Source organism: Cajanus cajan, chromosome 3 (genome assembly GCF_000230855.2).
Source record: "Cajanus cajan strain Asha chromosome 3, NIPB_CcT2T_4, whole genome shotgun sequence".
Taxonomy (NCBI): domain Eukaryota; kingdom Viridiplantae; phylum Streptophyta; class Magnoliopsida; order Fabales; family Fabaceae; genus Cajanus; species Cajanus cajan.
This window is the reverse complement of record NC_138519.1, coordinates 26,803,988-26,812,427: the sequence shown is the minus strand read 5'-3', so window position 1 is coordinate 26,812,427 and position 8,440 is coordinate 26,803,988.

Below are 8,440 nucleotides of genomic sequence, written 5' to 3'. Positions count from 1 at the left end.
TTCGCAAAAATTTTATGATGCAAAAAATAAGCGAAGAGCAAGTAATACAAAATTGTTGTATTGATTGAACAAGAAGATACAAAGGCAAGAGAGAAAAGGGGGAGGTTCTCACTCTAGACTCTCTTCACGCTTACCGGTGCCCTCTCTTGTGGGCAGGATACAAATTTATAGAAAACTTAAAGATACTATTACAACAGTGATTACTATTACAACAGTAAAATGAGTTTTCCGCTACAGTGAACAGTACACTTCCCCTTCCGCTACAGTGAACAGTACACTTCCGCAAAATGAGCAGTAATTGTTGACTCTGGGTTGTTGACTTACTTCGTCAGGATGACATCAGGATGTCGTCAATATTCAGAGCCGGAATAGTGCTTTAACAGCGATTGGAGGAACTCAGTCTTCTTCAGATGCTTCATCAAGGTTGATTCCGAAGCAATCATCTTCATTCTGGAAATACGACCCGGATGAAGAGGATGGAGAAGAGACTTTCTTCTTGGCTTTTCCTTTCGACGAACTGGATTCTGAGTCTGTCTGTAGGAGCTCAAGAATTTGATGAAGATTTGTCGCTAAAGCTTCATCGTTTGTGGATGCTGCAAGGGCTGCTGCGACCTCCCTTCCAAATCATGGAAACAAATTTTTTCAGAAGAACCTAATGACCTCTTCTGGGATCAAAACCTGAAATCAATTATTTCAGAAATTTCCAAATCAAAGGTAACCTTACATCCAAAAGAATTGGTCGAGCAGCCTCAACCAATTACCCAAAAACAACCTCCCAAAGCTTGGAAACAGATTCTTGCAGAAGAACCTGACCCATATCTGAAATCAATTATTTCAAAAATTTCCAAATCAGAAGAATTGGTTGAGCAGCCTCAGCCAGTTGCCCAAAAACAACCATCTTCCTATTTACCAAAAGAAGGAAGGTTTTATCCTACAATCCAAATGGAACCCGAATTTTGGGACCCAAACCCAAACAAGATTTGCGAAAAAATCTTTCCACCAGGTTTTCTTTTCAAACCCCCTAGTCTTATCAAGACAAGGAGATTTTACGAATTCATACTGGTGGAAAACAATTGAAGTAAACAGGACCATGTCCTAAACTTGTTTCTACGGTTCCTATAAGGGAATCATGGAAATCATTGTGCCTAATATCTCTAAGACACATGAGGATTGAAGCGTTAAGCCCTTCTCTGACGAGGGGTTTAACAGCTACCTGGACACATCCTATATGGAGGTACTTGTACTTCCTAGAGTGTTCAGTAACAGACTGCTTTGAGAGAAGGTGAAATTCTTCACCAGCTTGAGGATCCAAAGGGATATTGTTTTCAGCAGTTTTGATAATATAATCAGAACTGCGGACATGTTTGTTTTCATCAGGGATGTAAAGCTCATCCTGAGGGATTTTGGGGTAGATATACCTTCATCAGATATCTTAATAGGGAAAATGGATTTGATGAATGGTGTTCCAAGGATAACATCATTCTTAAGATTTTTTACCAGGAGAAATGGAGTTTCAACCTGGAGATTATCATTTTGAATGATTGCGGATGGGAGCTTATACTGGATTTCTAGTCGTGAACCACTAGCAGTCCTAAGCTTCTCGGAGGTTTTGTGGAAGTATTTGGTTGGAATGAGTCCTTCCAGAATACAGTTAGAATCAGCTCCGGTGTCAAACAAAGCGATTGTTTTTAAGACAAAATCTTCGACTGAGATAGTAACATCAATATAGAATTTTTGAATGCTACAATGATTGATCAGAGCGTTGAAGAGGGTATCATCATCATCAGTGGAGACATGGTCAGATTCATGATCATCACTGGGATTGTCATGGTCATGCCGAACCATGTTATCGGAAAAAGCTTCAGTTATTTGAGATATGAAAGTCTCATGTAGCTGTTGCTTCTTTTTGAGGTCACGAACCTCAGATTTAAGAGAACTGATTTCAACCTGCAGGTCTTGAATTGTAACAGGCTTAGCTGCAGATTTTTCAAGGCGTTTGAGGGTTTGAGTAAGATCAAACTTATTGTTAACAAACCTATTATCAAGCTGTGACTTGTTAGGTTTATGGAGGATTGTCTTGAGCTTTTCAAGATATTCATTTCTTTCATGAGGATCTTGAATAGACTTTAAGGCATCAAGAAGAAGATTTTGCTCATCATTGTGGATAACATTGATGAGAGGAGAGTCAGAGTTTTCATCACTAGAGGAGGAAAGGTCATCATCAGCTTGAATATCCTCGGAGGAGGACATTGGTGTATCAACATCTTCATTGCTACTATCAGAGGAGTTGATTAGAAGGTTGTTAAGCTGATCCTGGATGGTAGAGTCAAGATTAAGTTCTCTAACTTTAGAGGAGATTCTACAGAATTTTGCTAAGTGACCTTTACGGCCACATTTGAAACAAGTCCTAGTTTCCCTAGGGTTTGTGGTAGGATTGAAGCCCCGAGGGGTGGGTTTAACCGTAGGAGGCCTACTGGTTGTTTTAGTGATTTGTCTAGACTTAAATCTAGGGGTTCTTTTACCAGGCTTGTGAGAATTACTCAACTGGAGCCTAGATGATTTTCTGTGTTTGGTGGGTTTACCAGAATCCTTAGAACAAGGAAGACCAAATTGCTGGCAAAAATTTCCCAAATCTTTGCGGTTCTGGGCCTTCTCTTTGGCTAATTGTTTCTGGATTTTGTCATCTTGGCAGATTTTGAGGGCTACCTTTTGGACGTAAGCTATGAGGTTACCATAACTTAACTGGCCGTAAGGGATGTCACCATTAAACTGGGATCTGATCTTCTCCCTAACTTTATCTCCTAAAGATTTTGGGAGACCAGCTAAGAATTTTTCTTTCCAGAATGGTTGATTACTATCATCCCGGGTGTAGACTCTTGTGAGGAAGGTATCCTTATACCACCTAAAGTCTCCTAAGGTTCTACACTTAAGATTGGACAGGAGTTCACCAGATCGGTCCTTCCAGGCACAATGATTTCCATGATTCCCTTATAGGAACCGTAGAAACAAGTTTAGGACATGGTCCTGTTTACTTCAATTGTTTTCCAAACAAAACTGTGAGTCTCTTAGACAGAAACGTCTTAGATTCATTATTTTTAAATATCAGATTGCATGGGTTAAACATGAAAGAAGGTTCTATCCCTGCAGCACTCCTGTTTAGGATCCAATACAAGGTTATGAACACTTGCAACTCAAGGGTTCTCCTTAAAACAACCGATCGGGAAACCACTTTGTTTGTCACTGACATGGCAAAGGCCAACGTGGCTGTTCCCAAACTTATAAAATGGGATGAGGTTGAATTACCCACATCCTGGCAAATCGATAGAGCAACCCCAACTTTGCCCAGACTCTATGACTCTGGTATCAGAGCCTGATGGGGAAGTAGGAATTTATGGTTGGATCTAAGTTTGCTTTTAATATTAAAATCATGTTATAAGGTTATTGCGTTCTGGATCTATGAATTATGGTTTACCTTTTATTGCTTTATTTAATTTCTGTTTTGTAAATTTTTGTGAACTTTTATTTGGATCTGAAAATGGTCCATGGTGTTTCTGGAATGGGGCGCGATATATATATATATATATATATATATATATATATATATATATATATATATATATATATATATATGAGGAGGGCTATAATAACACCAGTTTAATTTTTGCTATGTATTACACCGGTCAATAACTTTATATTAAATGAGAATTTTGTAAATCCAACCATTAAATTGAAAATTATTTACTCTTAAATCATATATACAAAATTTTATATTAGAAAATAAAATAAGGATAAATACATTTTTTGAATTTTATATGTTTGATTTAAGATAAATAAATATATTAAATTAATTAATAATTTATATTTAAAATGTTAAAATTTAATTTATAAGTATGTAATAAATAAATATTTATAATTTTATAAATTATATTATCATTATAAATTATAAAATTAAATAATTTAAATTATAATTTTAAATAGAAATAAGTAGATTGTTAATTATAAAAGTAAGTATATATAAATAAAGATTAATTAAATATATTATTATTATTATTCGTAATATAATTATTATATATTATTATATTTTTATAGTAATCTAACGGTTGGATTTACAAAATTTACATTTAATAAAAAGTGATTGAGCGATGTGTAATACTTAGTAAAAGTTACACCGGTGTTAGTATAATAACCTCTCTCTCTATATATATATATGTATATATATATAAAGCGAGAGAGACAGAGAGATAGAGAAAATGAATGGAAGATAAATAGTTAAATAGTTGTTTGATCATCTATAGTAATAGATAAAGAGAAATATACGTCATCTTTTAATTGATTTTTGTCTCCAAAATTATGGATAATTATACCCTTAATTCTTAAGAAAGAAATAAATAATTTTTAATTATTTTACTTTTAAAAATATTTAAAGACACGAAGTGTGTGTTTCCTCTTTCTCCTAGTATATATAATGGTACATGATAACCTAATTTAAGATATGAAGAGAGATCCTTTTTAGTCTAAGAGTAAGTTTACCTAGACTTACTCCGTTCAATAACTCATGTTCAACATTAAATTTCAATGATCCAACTATTCAATTTAAAATTCTTAATACATAGATCAAATCTGCAAATTTTTAGAAAATTTAAAAATTATTTGATACTTCATTTCATTAATTCAAATTGACGGATAATCATAAAATCATTTTATACATTGATTCAAATTAATGAAACGAAGTATCAAATAATTTTCAAATTTTCTGACAATTTATATATTTGATCTAAAAATAAATAATTTAAATTATAATTTTAAATAGAGATAAGTAGATTGTTAATTATAAAAGTAAGTATATATAAATAAAGATTAATTAAATATATATATATATATATATATTATTATTAATTTTTTATTCGTAATATAATTATTATATTTTTTTTATAGTAATCTAACGGTTGGATTTACAAAATTCACATTTTAATATAAAGTTATTGAGCAGTGTGTAATACTTAGTAAAAGTTACATCACTAGTGTTAGTATAACCCTCCTCTCTCTCTCTCTCTATATATATATATATATATATATATATATAGAGAGAGAGAGAGAGAGAGAGAGACTGAGATAGAGAGAGAGGATGAATCAAATAACTTACAAAATAACTCTTAGTAAAGTTATTCCGCTCAATAACTCATGGTGTTTGTTGAATTTCATCAATTAAATTGTTAAATTAAAAGTTATTAAATTTTACTAATAATTAATATAAAAAAATTTAATTAACTTTGGAATAATTTATTTGCTAATTAACAATATAATTTAATTAATTTGTACAAGTTATACTGACAACATGCACATACATTTCAATAGCTTATCCCATCAGAACTTCATAGTTAAGCGTGATTGACTTGGAGTAATATAGGGATGGGTGATCTTCTGGGATATTTCCCAGAAATTGCACAAGTAAGGATAAAGCACACTAAAATGTGAAATGTCGTGAAATAGAACCATTGAGAGGTCAAATATGAGGGCTGTCACATTAATAAATTTATTAAAATTAAACAAAAATTATAATTTTCGACAGAAATTTCTGTCAAAAATTTCCGAAGAAATTTTTCGTCGGAAACTTCTGACAGAATTTTTTGTCAGAAATTTCCAACAAAATTTTTCGTCAGAAATTACAGAATTTTCTGTCAGAAATTTCTGACAGAATTTTCCGACGAAATATGGTATTTTTGATGGATTTTTTTTTCCGACGCCACTTTTTTCGACAGATTTAAATCTTTCAAAAAAAACCCATCAAAAATTTACTTGTTTCCGTCGAAAATTTCTGTCAAAAATTAACATTTTTCTTGTAGTGGTTGTTTGTCTATTTCTTCTCCATCTCCGCTAACATCCATAAGAGAATCGTTAATGACATTTGGGTCAACATGTTGTAGTATTTGAAGTCCTACAAGCTCATGATGGTATGGATCTTCTTGTTCATTTTGACTTGTTATATTATCAATGATTCTACTACGTGCTTTTATCTTAATTACAGCCAACCAACCTTGATGTCCGTCAGTATATGTTGTGTAATAAACCTATTCTGCTTATTGTGCAAATATAAATAGGTCATATGCTCTTTTATATCTTTGTGATTCCTTGACTTTAACGATCTCATACTTATTATCTACTTTTGTCCCTGTACCAAGAGTATTATCAAACCAATAACACTTGAATAAAACGAACTTCATTAATGGGAAGCCAGTATAGTCCAATTGAATAATATCGGACAATATTCCATAAAAATCATATTCTAATTGACCATTGGTTCCTCGTACGTAAACACCATGATTAGAGGACTTCATGCCTTCACTCCAAAAATAATGTGAAATTTGTATCCATTAATAATGTAGGTATGCCATGATTCAACTTTTCTCTTTGGAACCCAAGCCAAATTAACCAAAAATGGATCTTAAATATTATTTTCTGAATTTAGAACCTACGAAATTGAACAATGAACATTGTAAACCATATTATTTTGGAAAAAATATTTGAATAACTTATAAAATGTTAACCTACATATTTTTTAAACCATGTAGGAAAATTTGACGAAATGGCTTTGTCAACTTGAGCATCTGAAGCAGTAGGATCAAGCTCCTTTAAAAATTCAATATAAATACTGGAAAACAAAATAGATTACTCAAACTACACATCATAAGGTGATTAACATGTATAGTTAGAGTTGTATATTAGGATCGAACATTAATATCTTACTCTAAATATGGCTCAACCTCTTCACAATTTTGAAGAACATACAAGTGGGCAGCTTCAAGGTCACGTTGGTCTAAAAAATATGTCTTTGATTTGCCAGCCGCTCTTCCTGGGTAATTAAAAATTGATATAGGAGGACTAAATGAAGAACCTTCACTAGCTTCAACATTTCGTGGCATCCTTGTCCTTCTTGTTTCAATATGATCAGGATAGTAAAATGAGGCAAAGGTAGATGTCTCCTCCACTAAATAGGCTTAACAAATTGAACCTTCTACCCTAGCCTTATTCTTGGCTTTTAGTTTGAGGGGATGTAAAAACCTAATTAGAAAGATGAATTGACATTCAAAAGATTTGAAGAAAGATATAATATAATGGTGTGCAAATGATGTAACCAATTTTTGTACCTCTCAAAGGGATACATCCAACGATATTGGACTGGACCACCAACTTTGGATTCATAAGGTAGATGAATTGGGAGATGCTCCATTGAATCAAAAAGGTTGGTGGGAATATTTGTTCTAACTTACACAACAACACAGGTTTGTTATCTTCCATAACTTTGAGTTGTTCAACATTTAGTGTTGTCGAAGTAATCTCTTTAAAAAAATGGCTAAGTTCAACAAGACAATCATGACTTTTCATTCCATGTAACTTTCCCTGTTTAAGGTCAACACATCTACCCAAATTGGAAGCATACCCATCTGGAAACTTAAGTTCTTTAACCCAGTTACAAATAACAATTCTTTAGGATTTGGTTGATACATATGTTGCCTTTGGTTTCATAAGTTTTCCACGACCAACATCTTTCAACTCTAGCTCCTTCCGATTGCAAATTTTTGCCAAATCCAATTGCGCATTAAATGTATGCTTAGTTCTACCATTGATGTCCATCATAGTATCAAACACATTGATAAAAAAATTTCTCTTTGTGTGCATGACATCAATGTTATGACATAAAAGTTGGGTTCTCCAATATGGTAACCTCCAAAATATACTTTGTTTCTTCCAATTATGTTTAACCCCATACTCAGGAAGTTCTCTGTCTTCATCTAAATCATGGCAAAATGGTAAGTGTGCAACCTGTCCCAAACTTCAAGACTAGATAAACATGGAGGAGGGTGGTCAGTCTTGACTAACCTTTTCTTGAATGCTTTTTTATTCCTTCTGAATGGATGATCAAGCGAAAGAAATTGGCAATGACAATCAAAATAGGAATTCTTGAAACTCTTATCAATCGAAAATGCCTTTGTTCGTTCCATACATATGGGGCAACCAAGTCTCCCAGTAGTTGTCCAACGTAATAACATCCTATAAGTTGGGAAGTCATTGATTGTCCACATCAAAGCTGCCTTCATCACATAATTTTGTCGTAATGACACATCATAAGTCAATATGCCATCATTCCACAAGGTGCAAAACTCATCAATGAGTGGTTGCAAGTACACATCAATATTATGCTTTGGATTTGACAGACCTGGAACTAAGACTGTTAGAAACATAAATTCCCTCTTCATGAACAATCCAGGGGGTAGATTGTATGGAGTTAAGATAATTGGCCAACAAGAGTAAGTTTGTTCCAGATTGACCAAAAGGATTAAACTCATTTGCACATAACCCTAATCTGACATTCCTAGGGTCATGACTGAACTCTGGATGAATTCTATCAAAATGCTTCCTAGCTTCACCATCAGATGGATGA